Source organism: Typopeltis vanoorti, chromosome 6 (genome assembly GCF_054136105.1).
Source record: "Typopeltis vanoorti isolate ZY-2024b chromosome 6, IOZ_Tvanoo_1.0, whole genome shotgun sequence".
Taxonomy (NCBI): Eukaryota; Metazoa; Arthropoda; class Arachnida; order Uropygi; family Thelyphonidae; genus Typopeltis; species Typopeltis vanoorti.
The window spans coordinates 7,677,661-7,695,414 of NC_143554.1; the positions used below are offsets into that span (position 1 = coordinate 7,677,661).

A 17,754-nucleotide genomic window follows, 5' to 3' on the forward strand; every position below is an offset into this window, starting at 1 on the left:
TCTGACTCTAGGTATACATTCAGATAATGCTTTCTTGAAACACTCTTTGATCACCTCCCATGCACCAATAACATTCCCCACTCCTCCAACTTCTTATGCTATGACACTGCTGGAAGCTGACTCCTCAGCTTGTCATAATCACCTGCTTTCTAATTCCATATGTATCCCTTCTTAATAGAATATTCTGTATGTCTAGCAATCTCCCAGGTAAAGATTACATGATCACTTTCTTCAAGTGGAAGAAGCATAGACATATTGGTTAGTGTTAGGTTCTCTGATGCATCGATCAGATCCAGCACTCTTGAACATCATATCCCCTTCATTACATTTTGCCTCAGCTAATTATCTCTCAACAGCTGTATAAATTCCATTTCCTTCCTTGCTTGTGACCGATTCCTCTTCCCAATCTATGTACCCATAGTTATAATCTCCCATAATAATTACTTGACCTGTACTCATCATGCTTATTTGTAAGTGTATGTCATCTATATTCATCGGAAAATAAAAATGACAACACTGACGCAATGAGTGAAATAGCTCTATTATGTGGAATGATACACAGCGTAAACCAGCAACTGGAACGTTGACAAAAATCTTTAACAAGCGTACCGACTAATAATTGGCAAAAGTATGATAGAAAAAATAAGGGTATGATAGTGAGTGTAAACAAAATGAAAGAGCGTGTATTGTATGGAGATTCTCTAGTAAGAGGTGTGTTAGTTGAGAATTTAACAAAATCGTAGCAACCCGGTGCAACCATAAAGAATGTAAGCGAGTTAATTAGAATGCAAAAACAGCGGGTGAAGGAATTGATAATGGTAGTGGGTACAAATGATTTGAAAGGAAATAAAATGGCTATGAGTGAGGATGTGAAGGAATTGCTTGAAGTAGCAAAAGAAAAGAGTGAGAGAGTTAGGATGGTGAGTTTGTTGCCACGGCATGACACTGAAGAGTATAGAAGGAGAGCCATAATTGCTAATGACTTTATGCATGAATTATGTTTGATGAGTGGTGTGGAATGAGTTCGATGGGCGAAAGAATTTATATAAAATAGGTGGATTGCATCTGAATGGATTTGGTGTGCGGAGACTTGAAAAGGTGTTGTCGAATGTGGTGGTTAAGTTACAGAACCAGGGAAACTGGAGTTATTAAGGGGGGGGAAGTAGATTTGCAGATTTTAGGGAGACAGTTGAGTGTGTGTGAATGTGCATAATATGCCCAAGCGAGTAGGAAAGACCACGAATCAGAATGGGATAGTTAGTATAAGGCATCAAAATAGGGATGGGACAAATCGGCTTCTTATTCATGTATACAAATGCCAGAAGTATTAGGAACAAGAGGGAAGAATTTTTGGCCTTGGTTGGCACTTGCAGACCACAGGTTATCGGCATTAGTGAAACATGGCTGACAGAAGATGACACAGCTAGTGGAGTTGAATGTGAAGGGTATGGTGTGTTGAGGAGTGACAAGGAGAATAAAATGGGGGGGGGGAGGAGTGTTATTGATGATAGCTGATGAGCTATAGCCAAGAAGAATAGAAGTGGAACTGCAGGATAGAGAAAAGAGCACATCTGAGGATATTTGGTGTGAGATGGAAATTAGCAGAACTAAATATACAGTTGGGTGCTGCTATAGACCAGGTAATGGAATAGATGGTGGAGATAGTGTGCATAAGCAAATAGAAGAAATTAGTGGATAGAGGGTAATTATTATGGGAGATTTCAACTATGGTAACATTGATTGGAAGGAGGAGAGGACACATGGGAGGAAGGTATTGGATTTTATGCGGTTATAAAGGGATAACTATCTGCGACAGCATGTAATGGAAAATACTAGGGATCAGAGAGTGCTTGACCTGGTAATTGCATCTGAGAATTTGACTGTAACAAATATGACCACGTTGCCACCAATTGGTGAAAGTTATCATAGGGTCTTGACTTGGGAGGTGGCTAAAGGTGTGGATTTTACAATTAAGACGGGATACATGTGGCATTATCGAGCTGGTAATGACAAGCTTAGGAGATTGATTGGTTCAGTGCCATGGCATGTACAACTGCAAGGGCTAGAAGTTGATAGTGCATGGGAGGCGGTAAAGAAGTGTTTGTATGAAGCAATGGCTGACTGTATACCTAAAGTCCGAATAATAAATCAAGTAGGGGTTAAATGGATGAATAACACCATTAAGCTTGAGCTGCAAAAAAGGAAACAACTATGGAGGGAATTTAAGGAGAAAGGTGACCTGCAGGCACATGAACGGTATAAAGTGCAGGCCAGAAGGGTAACGAGTGTGGTAAGAAAAGCAAAAAAGGATTATAAAAGAACATTGGCCATGTAGGCTAAAGAGAATCCTAAACAGTTTTTTCGATATGTTGCAAGTAAAAGAAAAAATGTATATGGCAGAATGATTTTAAAGAATGCCAATGGTAGGGAGGTAACTGAATCAGTTGATATAGTTGAATTACTGAGCGAATACTTTGCAAGAATATATCTTCCAGGTGGTGACATTGCAGAAATGAATGAACCAATAGATTATACGGGAACTGTGGTGAACGAAGTGGAGGTGAGTAGTCTATTGAAAAACCTCAATGTCAATACATCTGTGGGATTGGATGGTATACCAGCTCGTGTAGTACGTGATATGGCTAAAGAATTGTCAGTACCCTTGACCATTTTGTTTAATCTGAGTCTCGGGTCTGGGTTAGTCCCGAGGGGGTGGAAAGAGAGGAAAATAGTTTCACTGCATAAAGGAGGTCCCAAGACTGCTGCTATAAATTACCGACCGATTAGCATATCAGGAATCGTTGTCAAAGTCTTGGAGAAATTAGTCAGGAGAAGAATACAGGACTGGATAGATGAAAATGGGATACTGTATGTGGGGGGGGAACAACATGGTTTTGTGAAGGGTATATCATGCCTCAGTAACTTGCTCACGTTTTATAACACAGTGACGGCTGAACTAGATAAGGGTAATGGGTTTACAGTGATTCTACTGAACCCCTTGCCAAGGCCTTTGACAGGATACCACATGGAATTCTAATCCGAAAACTACAACATATGGGAATGGATATAGGGTTGGTGAGATGGATAGAAGGGTGGTTGATGGAGAGATACTAGAGAGTGGTTTATTCAGGAGTGGAGTCCAAAAGACGGCTTATGACTAGTGGTGTGCCGCAGTGTTCTGTTCTTGGACCACTACTTTTCAATTTGTTCATTAACAATATAGGAAAGGATCTGAGAGGAAGTGTTCACTTGTTTGCTGATGATGCAAAGTTGGGGTAGAGCAACTGTGAGTGCACAGGATGTCAAAATTTTACAGGATGATTTGGATAGTTTGGAGGACTGGGCTAGGAAAAATGGATGTCAATTTAATGTGGCAAAGTGTAAGGTTATGCATTTTGGAGTGAAAAGATTAGCAGCAGTATATCACATTGGTGGAACTGTACTCCAGGAGATTGATGAGGCTAGGGATTTGGGACTGTTGGTGGATAGGGAGATGAAGTTTAGGGGGAACATTGCAAAAGTGGCCAAAACAGCTCATCAAATCACTTGGTTGCTGAAAAATACTTTAACAAGCAGAGATAAACAAGTTATTGTTCCTCTATATTGAGCCTTGATAAGACCCCATCTAGACTACTGAGCCCAGATATGGGTGCCAGGGTTTCTTCTTGATGGGGAGGTGGAGAGGATCCAGAGATGAGTGACCAAGATGATAGCAGGTCTATGGAATGAACCTTATGAGAACAGGTTGAAGATTTGTGGGTTGCAAAAATTGGTTGATAGGCAGAAAAGGGGTGATATATTTAAGACATTCAAATTACTGAAGGGTTTCTATAGGATTAATCCAGAAGATATTTTTGAGAATAGGATTGGTGGTGGGAGGACTAAGGGCCATACATGGAAGCTGGGCAAGAGTGTGGTTAGCAGGGGTGGTAGAACTAGGATTTTTACATGGAGAGTGGTGAATGAGTGGAATAAGCTGCCAGAGTCTGTTGTGGGTGCTATGACCGTGAATGAATTCAAGGCGAGGTATGATGGATACTGTGTGAATGTTGAATAGTTGCTCTTGACATGATGTTAGGGCCTCCTTCTGCGAGTCTGTTGACTCTTTGGAGTTGCCCGAGATAATAATAATAATATTCTTCCTTATACCCTTTGGATTATAGCAGCAACTAATTACATATTTAGTCCTGTTGGACTCCATCTGACACCAGATAACTGCAAATAAACTGTCCTCTGAATCCCTGTCCCCATGATGTACTTACTCTTTTTGACTAATTTCTCTGCTATCATTAGCAAAACCCCTCCGCTATCCCGTTCCTCCTGTCCTCTCTGAAAACACTATATCCCTTGCATTCTATTCCTATACTTGTATCATGCCTACAACGTTTGGCTAAGTTCTGCTAACCAATGCCAAAAACTCCTCTATCTCATTTCAAATACTTCTGGCACTAGTACATAAAGTACAATATCCCCTTCATCTCATAACCTAAAGTTAACCTGAGGTGCTACATTTGGCATCATGAGATCACTCTCCCAATTATTAACCTCTAGGTTGCCTGGATCCACATTTCACCTGCATCCTCCTGAAACATTCTAGTTTCCCTGACTTTGTGCTTCCTAGATTTCACTGAATAACACTTTCTTCAGACTCGTGACACCAAATGCATTTAGATTAAAACCATTCGCCTTATATAAATCCTTCATTCCATCAAACTCACCCAATCATCACACTGACTCATTTGGAGGTAGCAAGGTTTTTTTTCCTGGAAACTCGAGTTCTTCATCTCACATGCAGAGAAATCGGCCCTTCAGAACACACACAATTTCATCATCATCATCATGCGTATCAAGGATTTAGGCCTAGCATGGCCTGTTCAGACCTTAGAAGTCATCGCTGAATCATTTAAGAGGACGTCCTGGTTTTCTTTTTCCTAATGGCTTGTACTTTAAGGCTTATTTTGGTAATCTTTCTGTTTTCATTCTTTGAACGTGTTCCATCCATTTATGTTTATATTTTTTAATTTTTTCTATTACTGGTTCTTGGTTTAATTCTTTCATAATTTCTTCATTTCTTTTGTGATCAGATAGGGTATACTTGTCAGTTTTACTCATAAACTTCATTTCCGCTGTAATTAATCTTTGTTTGTCTTTTTGTTTTATTGTCCAGATTTCGGTTCCACATTAAGACTGGTAGGGCTAATGTATTGTAGACTTTTAGTCTGGTTTGCTTTTGAATTAGGTTTGGTTTAAATATAGAGTTAATTACACCTGTAATTTTTAAATATTTTGCAATTTTTACGTTTATATCTTTTTCTTTTTCGTATGTGATCATACATCCTAGGTAGTTAAATGAATTCACCTGTTTTAAGATCTTGTTATCTATTACTATTTTAGTTCTTGCTGGATCTTGTCCTTTAAAGGGTATAGTGTCTGATTTTTCTATTGATATTATCATGCCATAATCTTTTGCTATCTCATTTATATCTAAAATAGCTTTCTGTAAGTTATCTTCAGAATTTGTACAATTTGGTTGTCGGCAAAAAAGGAGAGTGTTTCAGTTCACTGTAGGAGAAAGTTTAATTCCTTGATGTAAATTTTTATTCCATTTTATTATTATTTCATTTAAGTAAATATTAAAAAGAGTTGCTGAGAGGGGACATCCCTGTAGGACCCCTTAGTTTATCTCTCTCGTATATGATAGCTCATGATTTAATCTTATTTGTATTTGATTATTTTCATATATACTTGTGATAGCTTTTAGGATATTATTTGGTATTTGTCTTTCTTTTAATATGTTAAATAATATGTTTCTTTTAACTTTGTCAAATGCTTTTTCAAAGTCAATAAATGCAATATGTGTTTCTAAATTATATTCTCTTCTTTTCTCTGTTATTAATTTTAGGCAGAAGGCCAGGTCTATACATGATCGTCCTTTTCTAAATCCATTCTGTACTTCTAAAATTTTCGGAATATTTCATTAGTTTGCTATTTAAGATTCAGCAATATATTTTGTAACAGGAATTTAGTATACTGATACCTCTGTAGTTTTTAGGGTCATTTCTATTACCTATTTTAAAGATAGGAATCGCAATTGTTTTTTTCCATTCTATTGGGGGGATACTAGTTGAATAAATTTTATTTAAAAATAATAAGTCTTTCATTGAATCTTGTTCCTGCATATTTATATAATTCTGAACCTAGCTTATCTTCTCCAGGTGATTTTCCATTTCTTGTTTCTTTCAGGCTGATTTCTAATTCTTCTTTAGTTATTTCCTTTTCATTTTCATTAATTGTTTGCCTGTTGTCTTTTTTAAAATATTTGTCTGTCCACAATTCTGTGTAGTAATTTAGAAATTCTTCTAATTTCAATTCGGTGTTTAATTTTGTTTTCTTTGGTATCTGCATTTAAGTGTTTCAAAATCTTACATACATTGGGTCTTATTTTGTATAAATCATGTTCTAAATTAGAAACAAATTTATTCCATGATTCTCTATGTCTTTTTCTGACTTCTCTTTTAGCTATGGCTCTTATTCTTTTATATTCTATTTCATCTTCTAATCTTTTACTGCATAACCATTTATGATAGGCTTCTTTTTTCTGTTTGATTATTTCTTTGATTGTATCATTCCAGATCTTCAGTTTCTTCCTTTTATTGAATTTTTTGGTCTTTCCTAAGCTTTCATTTCCTGCTGCATTTAGTATCGTTTTTATATTAAGCCATTCTCTTTCTATTTCTTCATTTTGTTTTATTTTATCTAGATGTTGGTTAATTCTTAGTTCATATAGCCATTGTACATTTGTGTCATTCAATAGTCTAGTTTTATAAACAAATGTTTCAAATTTTCTTTCTGTTCTTGTTACTTATAGCTATTTAGGTGATAATCTTAATTTTATTTTAACAAGGAAGTGGTCACTGTTTATTTCATATCCTCTGTGAACTAACATAACTCTAACACACGCAATTTACAGACAAAAAATATTAGTGGTGTTGGTGGGCAGTAGATGGCATTGATGTAGATTAGTGGTTCTCAAAATTTTTTGTCTGGCGGCACACTAAAATCAATAAATAAATTTCACGGCACCCCTAGTATTATTTGCTTTTTATGGAGAGCAAAGTGCCGATTAATTGATTCTGAAAGACTCGCATATATATCGCATAAATAAATTGATATTACAGATACGAAAGATATGAAGGAAAGCACGTTTAAAAGAAAACAGATTTTATTTAAACTAAATTGGTATATTTTCAAACAACCCAAAAACATACAAAACAAAAGCTATTATAAAGGTTCAGATAATAAAATATGAACTTAATGTGAAATATGTGCCTCGTGTTGTTTGCATATTTCTTTGATATTAGGCCTTTTTTTTGAGAGACATATTCTCATCTCATTTTCAAGGGCCTTTAGTCTTTCTCTCTTCTTTGTTTTAATATTTACGAGTGCAGAAAAATCCAGTTCATACAAATAAGATGTAGAAAATTGCAATATGATGTTAAGTGCTTTGAATCCTATATTGGGGTACTCCTTCATAGTTGTTATCCAAAATGAATTCAGACACATTTCTGAATGCTTCGATCTCAATGTACGATCGTTACTTATATCAATTAATTCTTCGGCTTCTATAAGACTTAACTCACTCATTGCTGATGTTGACTCTACAAATGGATTTCAAATCCAATCATATAAATTGACCGAAATGTCTGGAAAATAATGGTCTGGAAATTTATGATCTTAAAATAGTCTGTAACTTGGTCATCAAGACCGAGCCACTACGAAGAAAAGCATCGGCTGGTCAATGCCATCGCTGCCAAAAATTTGGGCATGCGCAAATGCTATGCAGAGCAGACTACAAGTGTGTGAAGTGCGGTGGCAACCATCCCTCGCACACTTGCGTCAAGCCAAAGACCACACCTGCTAAATGTGCGAACTGCAGTGGCCCACATCCTGCAAACTATAAGGGTTGCTCTCTCCACCCATCCAACCTTCAAAAGCCTAGACAGGAATTAACCCAGCCCACTCAGAAAAATATTGTGAGATCTGTGCCTGAATTCCAAGCGTGAAAAGTTACACCAGATAAATCCTATGCTTCTGTGGTTTCCTCGAGTAACACTAAGGTACTCCCTGCAACTAGCAGTCCAAATTCTTCAGCAATACTCGCTGCCTCACTTGGGGAGATGCTAATGGCCTTCAGCAAAACAAATCCAAGCCAGGCCGACACCAACAAATTCCTTAGGAATACTCAAGTCATCTTCTCCATGATTAATGACTAATCCAGCTTTAACATCAAATTCTATGCAGATAATATTCTGGAACGCAAACGGTCTCAACAGCAAAATTTTGGAATTACAGGAGCTTACAGATCATTTACAAATTGATATTCTCCTCATTAACGAAACACACCTACGTCCCTGCGATAATCCCAAACTCAGAAACTACTCTTTACTTAGAAATGACAGACTTAATGCCAGAGGTGGAGGCACTGCCATCTTTGTCAGAAGAAACATTCGCTATAATGAGACTAAGAAGATTAATACAACTAACCTCGAGGAGACAGGCATAGAAATTCTTACCAACAATGCAGGCAGCTTAAAAATTTATTCTGTATACAACCCCCCTGGCAAACCTCTACTCCCCTCTGATCTCTCTCAGTTACTAGATACAAATGAAGCAGTAATTGTAGCAGGAGACCTCAATTCCAAGCATCCTTTATGGAACAGCAAAAGCTTTAACAACAATGGAATGATCCTCTACAACTTTGCCTTGAAGAGAAATATCGTTATTGCAGGCCCGATTGAGCCAACACACTACGGAGCGATCGGCAGACCTGATGTTTTAGATATTGCTATTTTTAACAATATTTCTCATCATTTCCGACTTCAAGTGATTGACGAGCTAAGCTCAGATCACAATCCAGTACTCTTAAGTTTAGGGGAGGAACCTGAGCTCATTCCCAGCCATTCCCACACAAACTTTGCAAAATTCAAGACTAAAATGAACACTATCATAGACTCAGTTCCGACTATTTCCACCCGTGAAGAAATTGACGCGGCAGTCAACAATCTTGAATGTAAAATACAGGCTGGCTTATCCGCAGCTTGCTCTACTTCTACCCCAGCTCAAGATAACTTACTTCCTGCAGAAATCCTTGCTCTGATAAGGAACAAAAATAGGCTCAGACGCCGCTATCACAACATGCTATCTCCGCAAGACCGTCGAGAACTAAACAGAGCGTCCAATCTAGTCCGTTACGCTTTAAAAGATCACAGAAACCAGCAATGGGAAAGAAAACTCTCTTCTCTCAAAACTGAAGAAAATTCTCTGTGGAAGTTGACTAAAGCTCTCCGTACAGATCGCTCTAACATCCAGCCCATTCACGGAGAAAGAGGTCTTGTTTACAGAGATAACGAAAAAGCTGAAGCTCTCGTTCACGCCCTACAACTTCAGTGCCATCCTAATTATGCACATGCGGATCTAGTCTTCATAGAAAAAATACATCGTAGAGTACGTTCTGTGCTTCGGCGACCTTGTAGCTGTGAAAATATCTGCCCCACCTCACCTAAAGAGGTCTATTCAATCATTAAGAAGCTTAAAAACAAAAAAGCCCCTGGTCCAGACGAAATTACCAACAAAACAATTAAAGCCCTTCCACACAAAGCTGTCATGCATTTAGTAGCCATTATAAATGCAATTCTGAGAATTAATTATTTCCCCTCAAGATGGAAACAAGCCGATATTTTCCTTATTCTCAAGCCTGGTAAAGCACCTCAGATGCCACAGAGCTATAGACCTATCAGTCTTCTATCATGCCTAGGAAAAATAGCAGAAAGAGTCATTCTCAACCGACTTAATGAGGAGGTGAATAAAAATAAGATAATCCCGAAAGAACAATTTGGTTTCCGTACTGGACATAGCACTACACAGCAAATTCACAGACTGACTGAGTTCATCACTACAGGCTTTAACTGGAAACAGCACACAGGAGCTATCTTTCTAGATATTGCAAAAGCTTTCGATACGGTCTGGCACAAAGGTCTCATCTACAAATTAATTGCAGCCAACATCCCTCTTTATCTTACCAAAATTATTAACTCCTTCCTACAGGACTGAAAAATTCAGGTTAAGTTGCGTGGAATTAGATCCTCACTGAAAAAAATCACTGCTGGTGTCCCTCAAGGCTCGCTGCTCTCACCGCTGCTTTTTAACATCTTTGTTTCTGATGTTCCTAGCACATCACTAACCACTATAGCTAGTTATGCGGATGATATGGCTATTCTTAGCAGATCACTCAGGCCTAATATAGCTACTCAGCGATTGCAAACTGCAGCAACAAATTTAGAAGACTGGTTCAAAAAATGGAGAATATCTGTAAATGCCGATAAAAGCACTGCCATTCTATTCACAAGAAGACAAGCATCTCATGTTGGAGAAGTTAAACTTTTTAACACAGCCATCCCATGGAGATCTAGCACTAAATATCTAGGCATTCAACTTGATAAACGTTTAAACTTCAACTCCCACATAGTTTATGCATGCAAAAAAGCAAACTCTGCAATTGTACAACTCTATTCTCTCCTCAATAGAAGAAGTCAAGTCAGCACTGATAACAAACTACGGATCTACAAAACAATTATCAGACCATCGTTAACTTACGGATCGCCAGCCTGGGGTCATACTTCCCCCACTAACATCAAGAAGCTACAAGTTATACAAAACAAGTGCCTCCGTATGATCTTCAACGCTCCGTGGTTTGTAAGAAATACTCTCTTACATCGAGATGCCGATATTCCAGATATTCCCACTTTCCTCCATAACAGTGCTGCTGCTTATTTTGCCAAAGCAGCTGTTCATCCAAATCAACTCATTCAAGAGTCATCCAATTATGACGAACACGATAGGTGGAAACATAAGCGCCCGAAAGCTGCTTTGCTTATCGATTCTGGTGCCTCCGTACAACCCTAAATAGGGTGAGCCAGGTGCTCACTAACACTTACTACATGACTATTTCATACAGATTAAGGGATCGAAGTCCACGGGACTGTAATCTATCAAGCCATATCAGGTTATCAGAAAATAATGGTCAATTTTTTTCTTCTAACGATGTTAAATGACTGTAAATAAGCTTTTGCAGATCAGTGTTCTTACATTTTCTGGAGGCAACTTTAAGGAACATTTCTACATTGTTGGTGCTTAATTTTATCTTCCACATTTTTATTTTATCTTTAAAAGCTTTAATTTTATCTGTAGATGTCAAAATATTCTCATTTCTTCCTGGCATGTTGGAGTTCAGCTTGTTCAGATGATCGAATATGTCTGTTAAATAGGCTAGTTTGGAACACCAAAAATCATCTTGTAATAATTTATAGAATTCTGGTTTGTCTTCATTTTGGAAAAACATTAATATTTCTTCTTTAAGTTCAAAAAACAATCCAATACGCGATCTTTTGAAAGCCATCTTACTTCGGTATGAAGAAGAAGATTCTTGTAATGAGATTGCATCTCTTCACATAGTCCTGCAAATATTCTAGATTTTAATGGTCTGGCCTTGATATAATTAACCATCTGAATGATTTCTTCTAATACACTTTTTAATTCCAAGTCTACTGTCTTTGCCACCAATGATTCACAATGAATGAAGCAATGAGTCGTTATAATGTTCTCATTTTCTTTTCTAGCAAAGGAAACAAACCCTTTTGTAACTCCAACCATAGAAGGTGCACCATCTGTACATATACCCACACAAGTTTTCCAAGATAGACCATTTGTATTAAAATACGTGTTCATTATATCAAAAACATCTTTTCCCGTCGTAGTTTTTTCGAATTCCTTGCAGCATAGAAATTCTTCGATAATTTTATCATCTTCAATGAATCGAGTAAAAACAAGTAAGTGTGCTTTACCACCGATATCAGTTGACTCATCTAACTGCAAACTGAAAAATTTTGATTCGATTATTTTGGTTATAACTGACTTTTCAATATCGACTGACAGAGCATTAATATGTCTACTCATAGTATCATTTGATAATGGAATCTTCTTTATTTCTTCTTCTGCCTCAGTACCAAAAATTGTTCTCACAATTGCTGAACAGGCCGGACAAATCAAGGTTTCGCCGATAGCATGAGGCTTCATTTCCTTCACAATTATTTCAGCGACTAAATAACTCGCTTCTTGAACTCAGCTGGAAATTGTAACGGAAACTGTAAACTTTCTTACAAAATTTTTACTTTGTTTTTCTTGTAATCTTATTAACTCTTTGAAATATTCAGGATTTTTATTCGACAAGTTGTCATGTTTTGTGGAGAAATGTCTCAATAATTTGCTAGGAACCATAGCCTCATTTGATAGAACCAAACTACAAAATACACTTAGGTCTGGGAATTAATTTATCACTACACCACGTAAATCCCATTTTTAGATAGCTCTCTTGATATAAACGAGTTTTTACATTATTTTTCATTGTTCCCTTTTTAATGAACTTATTCTTTCTGTTTCTGTTGTTTCATTAGTGCTTTTTTTGTTGCTGAATGTTAAAAATAGTCAAATATTCATTAATACAAGTATCAGTTTTTGATAATTTATTAATGCGAATTGGTTAGCTTTGCTACAAGTAGACATTTCTTGATCATCAGAATCTTCACTTCTTTTTTTAAGGAAAAAATTATTCATGATTTCGAAGGGCATATGTAACTTTAATATTTTATTTTAAAATTTATTTCAAGTAAATAATTTTTTTTCCAGATGGAAAAAGGAAAAACATTTGCTTACGATGTCTCTTGTTATAGTTGGAATATATAACAATAAGAAAAACCTCTACTCACTGAATTTAACGACTTTAATATCGTACTTCGTTTATTCTCACCGATGACAAAAGACTCGTGATTTTTGTTTAGGGGAAATGATCATGTATAATACTTGTCACACTGAACAGGGAAATACTAAAACAGACAGCAGGAAACTAACCATTCAGTAGTTCATTTTCCGCAGTATTTATGTGCCGTCACATATCTAGTTACTACGACACGCGGTGATCTAATGAAATCCCAGGATATAATATAAGAGTGATACAAAAAATGATAATTTTTATATACGCTTCATCCATTAAAATCAAAATATATAATTTTTTGTTTTTGATTTAGTTATTTGTGGCAATTGAATATTTTGCTTTTTTCAAATAAACGATTCAAAATTTCGCGGCACCCTTGTGGCACCCAGTTTGAGAACCACTGATGTAGATGATGACAGTAGAGGTTCAGTGTAGGTGGTGGATAGAGTGATGGAGACAGAGTTATAGAGTAGGTGTCCTACCTTAGTGAGTCTTCGGTCTCCTGGGAGGTGTCACAAAATAATAAATACTACACCTACAGACTTACAACTTTTACTTTCTCACTTTTCTTTTTCACATGCACTAGAAACTCATTGATATCTTCTCACGTACCACGCTTGTCACCTGCTATTAAAATCATTTGTTCCAGCCAAAATAAACACCTCTTTCACCTTCACTCTCTGCATTAAAGCAGCATCACTGACATCCTTTATCTTAGCTCCAGGAAAATGCAATTTTGTCACTCTCCTCATATCAATGAATCACAATAAAAAATATAATCCTTATTTTCATACTTTTACTCTTTCATACCCTATATTCAAGATGTAAGTCAACAGTTAGAACTCAATGAAGTACAGGAAGAGGATATAATGTTAAATTATCTCTACTGTTGGTCATCTATATAGACTGCATTAAGGAAAGTGGTACTAAACTTGATATCCAAATTGTAGATTGTAGATGTTAATTGTAGATGTTAATCTCAGCTCTTTTATACAGATGATGTTATACTCCTAAATTAATCTGGTACAAGTCTGCCAGATTTCCTAATTAAATTGAATAACTGCTGTAATAAATTTGGTATGACAATTAGCAATCAAAAGAAACCCAATGAAAATAGGCAGAAATATTAAAAACATCAACTGTATCCTTAATGGACAACCTATATAAGAAGTAAAACATTTCAACTATTTAGGCATGGTTTTTAGTGAAGATGGTAAATTAAATATGGAAATAGTGAATAAATATACAATACTCATATGGAATATGAGGGAAATTAGCCAAAACATTAAACTAGCTGCTTACAAGACAGTGGTCAAAACAGTTTTAACTTATAGATATGAGAACTTTTTAGATGTAAAACACTTGTTCAAAGACTGGAGTCTACATAAATGAAAGGTCTGAAAAAGATTAGGAAGTAAACAGATGGTATCAGTGGCAGTATCATATTAAAAATTATGATACTAGGAAAGCTATTGACATAATTACATTTAGAAATGTGTTAGCATAGCTAATCTTGGGTGGTGTGGTCACTTAAATAGAATGGGAGAGGAAGGGTTAGCAAATTGAGTGTTTTTCACTAGGATCGAAAGGAAAAAACCAGAAGACCGAGATCCAGATGGAATGATACAGTAGGAAGTGTTGGAAGCAAAATATACGATTTGATAATATTGAAGTCTTGAATAATAAATTCATTTGGAAGAAAATTGTCAACAGGAAGTTGGCATTGATGTAATGTTTTCATGTAGTACTATCATAATATCCTGTATACACTCCTGAGGGTACATACCAAGAATTTGATGACAATGACTTATTATTCTGCATTGTGTTTGTGTGTCAATTCTAAGAAATGTACAATGAATGGCTTCATTAGTGCTGTGGGTAAGCCACATTTGGAAAAGAAGAAATCTATCAAGAAAATATCAAATTTTTTGCTGAAAAGCTTGCACTTGTAGTCTTAGTGATATACTTTTGTGAAGAAGGCCATTCCACAAAACACAGGCAAAAAATCATAAAAGAGTAAATGAAAAAAGCAGATTCTGTGAGTTTGCAATTGGGCCAGGAAGAATGTTGGACAGACACAAAGTAAAAGTATTATTTATGCATATAGGGTCAGGGAATCAACATTCTCTGACCTATTGGTCTGTAGTAAGTACTGTAGAAAAAAATGCATGAAACAGACCGTCTCTGAGAAGTTTTATTATTATTATTATTTGACACTTCCAGGGAGTCCAAGACTCATCGAGGGGAGGGCACCCACTCTACAACTCTTCGTCTCCATCACTCATCATCCACAAACTCGTTTTGAATGAAGTTGGTGGATTCATGATCTGTAGAGGATTAGTAGCTAGATAAATGAATGGTAGCATTTTCAGAAGAAAAGTATGAAGAGTAGCAAAAAAGGATGACCAGTTCGTTAGAGGCCGAGGATGCTAACGATGTCTTGTGTTTATTCCAGGAAAGGCTAGAGATAAATCTCAGTTCAAGAAGAGCAATCTCTTCCTATCTAGTGATTTGTGACTTACCAAAAGTAAAGGAAGTGAAAAAGAAGAAAAATTGAGAAAGAAGACAAGTCTGCATTTGCTAATTCTGAAGGTTATCCTCATCCCACTGAAATGGAGATCAATGTTTAAGGCACTGATTGCAGGTCTCTAAGCTGGATGTTTGCACATTGCAGGATTTCTCAAATGAGTAGAAGGAATGAAGTGTACTGCATTCTGTTACTTTGATAATGGCTATGTTACACTGTCAAAAGCAGGTCCAACACAATAACATCTGCAGGTTGAAGGCTGCTCCAAACAAACACTAGACCTCACCAAATGCTTAGCAGTCATTAATTACTAACAAATTAAATTAAAACAATTAGTTACGCAATTATAAGTTATGTTGTTTACATGCGACTAGTTATATTAAATGTGGCATATCACTGCATTTAGTACAATAATATCAAGATGGCATAAGAATACCATCTTGATATTCTTATTGCCATCTTAACTGGCAAAATATATTTGATTCATTCTGAGTACTTTATTGTATTTGAATGCAGTCTGCAGCGTGTGTGTGTTTTCGTGCATGAGCCACTGTAGTCTATGGTCATTAATCTATTATTAAAGGCGAAGTGAACAGTTTAGTTGATAGTGTATGATCCCTTCTACACTCATCACCTTCCTTCACAGAAAAGCCATAGCAGCTATGTTCTTTTCCTGCAAATACTAACTGTAAACATCCAATGATAAAATTTGGGTTTGGGAGTAAAAGTTACACTAAATGTTATTTACCATGCCAATAACTTCTCCCCCCCCCCCCCACAAGAGAGTATGAGTGAATGATAATATGACAGTAAATAATAATACATGGTTCTCCATCTATGAGCCTTAAGATTCCATAGATATTCTGCGATATCTATATCAAAAAATAAATGCTACAATCCAGTTATATTTAAGAGACATATTTAAATTAGTTGCATAAGTATACTGACACTTTTTTTTAAGTGCATAAGGGATTTGATTTTCAAATTACTATTATTATACTACTGCCTCCAGGAGTCAAGACTCATTGAGGGACAATAATAAAATGCATTCTAACAGTGATAACATATCTCATACTTCATCTTAAATTGGTTCAATATTTGCCGACTTACCACTTACTTACCACAAAACATTCCACTCAATGACGACTCGAGATGCAAAAGTGTCATGCACTCTCTTAAGCACACACTTTTATACAATTTCTAGAAATGACCTCTTGTCTCTATCCCCTTCCCTCCTTGAAAACCATAATTAAAATGATAAACGTATTCTCAGGTGTATGTGGTTGCGCGCTTTTTCCACCACACTTCGCTTCCAAGGCAAACAACCCGAGTGAATGCAGCCTGTGAAAATGAATTTATTATCTATTTTTCGGGCAAGGTTATGCTGCGGTTATGGCGGTTTTAAACCAGACAGTGAACATATGATGTTGAACAGTCAATGTGGGACTACCTACTCTATTCCGGTAAGTTAAAGTTGCGAATGTCAATAAACTCAACACTTAATAGGAGATAACACCATCGTGACTAAAAAGATGAATTCCTAACTTTCTTGTATATGTATTACCAATTTTGTGCGTGTAAAACAGGCTGAACATCTCTTACATTGTATGGTTTGTTCGTTTGTTTGATGTATGTAAATATATGTACACGCATACATAAGGAATGCAAATTCACTTTTACGATTTTGGCCACAGCGAAAACACTTCTGTAAATATCGAAAACTCACCTCTGTAAATAAATTCGTAATGAACTAAGACAGAAAAATTCTGTTGTGCCCAAAGACACGTTTATCAAAACAATATAAATTTTGTTAAGCACAGCAAATACAATTTTAATTAAACCTGAAGTGCTGATTCTTAACGTGGCTCAAAATAATGACACCTAACATTGTAAAAATCTTACCGCAAAATAACAGCAAAATCATTAAACAACTCACAGCAGAAAAAGTTCATGTTATATTATATATTAACTTGTGCTCTGTATACCTACCTATATGAAAATTATGCCAATAAAACACTAACTACTAGCAGTCACGAACAATAATTCCACAGTAGAGAAAAACACCGCTGCAACTGGCGAACAACTGGGAAAACAAACCGAAGATAGTTAATACACATGCGGAAATTCTCGTCGGCTTCGTAAGGCCACCTCACCAGACACACAGGTTATCGTAACGCGATGCGCTGGCCATTCGAAAGATGCCAATCCGGTCAAGGTCGACCTTGAAGACAAGTCGCTTAACACTTAAAAATATATTTGATAAATAATATTCGAATTAATGTAATCGAAATTGAAATCTTGCAATGATGTCTTCGATAACTCATCATCGAAGGCCATTCATTGATTAGCAACTAGGAGTCTCGTAATCAATAATTATCATATCCATATCAAAATTCACTGA

The 17,754-nt window shown here is 36.3% G+C and overlaps 1 protein-coding gene across 2 annotated transcripts in view; it reads right to left on the reverse strand.

The window, feature by feature from the left end:
* Positions 1–17,508, reverse strand: part of ATPCL (ATP-citrate synthase) — a 555,953-nt gene extending 538,445 nt beyond the window's left edge. Inside the window, exon 1 of one of the 2 annotated variants that reach the window (XM_090394661.1) lies at positions 17,343–17,508. The gene's annotated coding sequence lies outside the window, so the exon portion shown is untranslated. Of the gene's footprint in view, positions 1–16,474; positions 16,618–17,342 lie in introns of those variants that run through there. The other variant, XM_090394662.1, reaches the window with a different exon arrangement.
* Positions 17,509–17,754: the final 246 nt, after the last annotated feature.